Here is a 3,632-nt window from a genome sequence, read left to right as displayed (position 1 = left end):
TTTTTTCCTGGTTCTAATTTTGCAGCTTGTGGATGGGTGAGATGAAACTTAGGTGAGCTGCTGTCACTCTCCGCTGCCCCCGTCCTCTCCTTCCCGTAGCTGTCAGTGTTAATAAGCAGCAGACGTCTTTATCTCACCCCGGAGCTGCGATCTCTCGGGCTAATGCTTCATGGGAACCTTCCATTGATTTGGGTTAATAGAGAATAAAATTGCCTCTGAGCTGCATCCGGCTCCTGTGTGTGAATCACGTCCATCCCAAATATCCAAGGGAGAAAAGCATGCTGGGAAATGTCAAGAAGGGCGAACTCCGCCAGACGGGGGCGCTGCAAGATCAATAACTATGGCGACATCACAAAGCTGAGACGGGGGGGGGGGGGGGGGGTGCAAAATACCCTAAATTCTCTGAACGTGGACAGGAGACATTCTCAGTGATGTCACCGCTGATCTCCGGTGATGGATAGGAGGCATTCTCAGTAATGTCACCGCTGATCTCTGGTGATGGATAGGAGGCATTCTCAGTGAGGTCGCCGCTGATCTCTGGTGATGGATAGGAGGCATTCTCAGTGATGTCACCGCTGATCTCTGGTGATGGATAGGAGACATTCTCAGTGATGTCAACTCTGATCTCTAGTGATGGATAGGAGGCATTCTCAGTGATGTCACCTCTGATCTCTGGTGATGGATAGGAGGCATTCTCAGTGATGTCACCTCTGATCTCTGGTGATGGATAGGAGATATTCTCAGTGATGTCACCTCTGATCTCTGGTGATGGATAGGAGGCATTCTCAGTGATGTCACCTCTGATCTCTGGTGATGGATAGGAGGCATTCTCAGTGATGTCACCTCTGATCTCTGGTGATGGATGGGAGGCATTCTCAGTGATATCACCTCTGATCTCTAGTGATGGATAGGAGGCATTCTCAGTGATGTGACCTCTGATCTCCGGTGATGGATAGGAGGCATTCTCAGTGATGTCACCTCTGATCTCTGGTGATGGATAGGAGGCATTCTCAGTGATGTCACCTCTGATCTCTGGTGATGGATAGGAGACATTCTCAGTGATGTCACCGCTGATCTCTGGTGATGGATAGGAGGCATTCTCAGTGATGTCACCTCTGATCTCTGGTGATGGATAGGAGACATTCTCAGTGATGTCACCTCTGATCTCTGGTGATGGATAGGAGATATTCTCAGTGATGTCACCTCTGATCTCTGGTGATGGATAGGAGGCATTCTCAGTGATGTCACCTCTGATCTCTGGTGATGGATAGGAGGCATTCTCAGTGATGTCACCTCTGATCTCTGGTGATGGATAGGAGGCATTCTCAGTGATGTCACCTCTGATCTCTGGTGATGGATGGGAGGCATTCTCAGTGATATCACCTCTGATCTCTAGTGATGGATAGGAGGCATTCTCAGTGATGTGACCTCTGATCTCCGGTGATGGATAGGAGACATTCTCAGCGATGTCACCTCTGATCTCCGGTGATGGATAGGAGACATTCTCAGTGATGTCACCTCTGATCTCCGGTGATGGATAGGAGGCATTCTCAGTGATGTCACCTCTGATCTCCGGTGATGGATAGGAGGCATTCTCAGTGATGTCACCTCTGATCTCCGGTGATGGTTAGGAGACATTCTCAGTGATGTCACCGCTGATCTCTGGTGATGGATAGGAGACATTCTCAGTGATGTCACCGCTGATCTCTGGTGATGGATAGGAGGCATCCTCAGTGATGTCACCGCTGATCTCTACTGATGGATAGGCGATATTCTCAGTGATGTCACCGCTGATCTCTGGTGATGGATAGGAGGCATTCTCAGTGATGTCACCTCTGATCTCTGGTGATGGATAGGAGGCATTCTCAGTGATGTCACCGCTGATCTCTGGTGATGGATAGGAAGCATTCTCAGTGATGTCACCTCTGATCTCTGGTGATGGATAGGAGACATTCTCAGTGATGTCACCTCTGATCTCTGGTGATGGATAGGAGGCATTCTCAGTGATGTCACCGCTGATCTCTGGTGATGGATAGGAGGCATTCTCAGTGATGTCACCTCTGATCTCTGGTGATGGATAGGAGACATTCTCAGTGATGTCACCTCTGATCTCTGGTGATGGATAGGAGACATTCTCAGTGATGTCACCTCTGATCTCTGGTAATGGATAGGAGACATTCTCAGTGATGTCACCGCTGATCTCTGGTGATGGATAGGAAGCATTCTCAGTGATGTCACCTCTTATCTCTGGTGATGGATAGGAGGCATTCTCAGTGATGTCACCTCTGATCTCTGATGATGGATAGGAGACATTCTCAGTGATGTCACCGCTGATCTCTGATGATGGATAGGAGACATTCTCAGTGATGTCACCTCTGATCTCTGGTGATGGATAGGAGGCATTCTCAGTGATGTCACCGCTGATCTCTACTGATGGATAGGCGATATTCTCAGTGATGTCACCGCTGATCTCTGGTGATGGATAGGAGGCATTCTCAGTGATGTCACCGCTGATCTCTGGTGATGGATAGGAGGCATTCTCAGTGATGTCACTGCTGATCTCTGTTGATGGATAGGAGACATTCTCAGTGATGTCACCTCTGATCTCTGGTGATGGATAGGAGGCATTCTCAGTGATGTCACCGCTGATCTCTGATGATGGATAGGAGGCATTCTCAGTGATGTCATGGACAGCAGCCTCATCTGAACACTATCAGATCACACATTGCAAAGACCTGTCAATCAAGCAGAGCGGGAGAGGAAAATCTGCCAGGTACGCTTAACCTTTTCCTGCCTGGCAATAAAGTGGGATGTGCAGGGGTCTGCAAGCTCTGACCCCCAACCCTCAGGGAAAATGTGACCATCCTCTGTAATAAACTGTTCTGGAGGAACAGTATTCCTCATCTGGATACTGTGTCCAGTTCTTGGCACATTGTATAAAAGATATTAAAAAATTGGAGCAAGTTCAGAGAAGAGCGACCAGAATGCTAAGCGGACTGCTGAGTATGTCCTACGAGGAACAGTTAAAGGATCTGGGAATGTTTAGCTGCAAAAAAGAAGCCTAAGAGGAGACTTTATAGCCGTCTACAAATATCTGAAGTGCCGTCACAGTGTAGAGGGATCATTATTCTCATCTGCACATGGAAACACAAGAAGCAATGGAAGGAAACTGAAAGGGAGAAGATACAGATTACATATTAGAAGGGTGACAGTGAGGGTGATCAATGAGTGGAGCAGGCGGCCAAGAGAGGTGGTGAGTTCTCCTTCAATGGAAGTCTTCACACAGAGGCTGGACAGACGTGTCTGGGATGATTTAGTGAATCCTGTATTGAGTGAGGGGTTGGACCAGTTGACCCAAGAGATCCCGTCCAACTCTGCCATCCTAGGATTCTCTGACTCATCACAATACGGCTTCCTTTGTGCCCTAATATAGGGGTCCGGGTCCCCCCCCCTCTGAGCTGCCATCGATATGCAGCGCACAGTGGACCTGCTGCAGACAAGACAACAGCGCCACCAGGTGCCCATACGGGATACTGCTCCACCAAGGATGCAGGTGGCAGAGAGGTGGCCTGGGCACAGGGCCCCTAGTAAGAAGGCCAGCACCAGGCACAGTTTGGAAGAAAGTAGCCATG

The sequence above is a fragment of the Ranitomeya imitator genome, chromosome 8 (genome assembly GCF_032444005.1).
Source record: "Ranitomeya imitator isolate aRanImi1 chromosome 8, aRanImi1.pri, whole genome shotgun sequence".
Taxonomy (NCBI): Eukaryota; Metazoa; Chordata; class Amphibia; order Anura; family Dendrobatidae; genus Ranitomeya; species Ranitomeya imitator.
Note: the sequence above shows the minus strand (reverse complement) of the source record.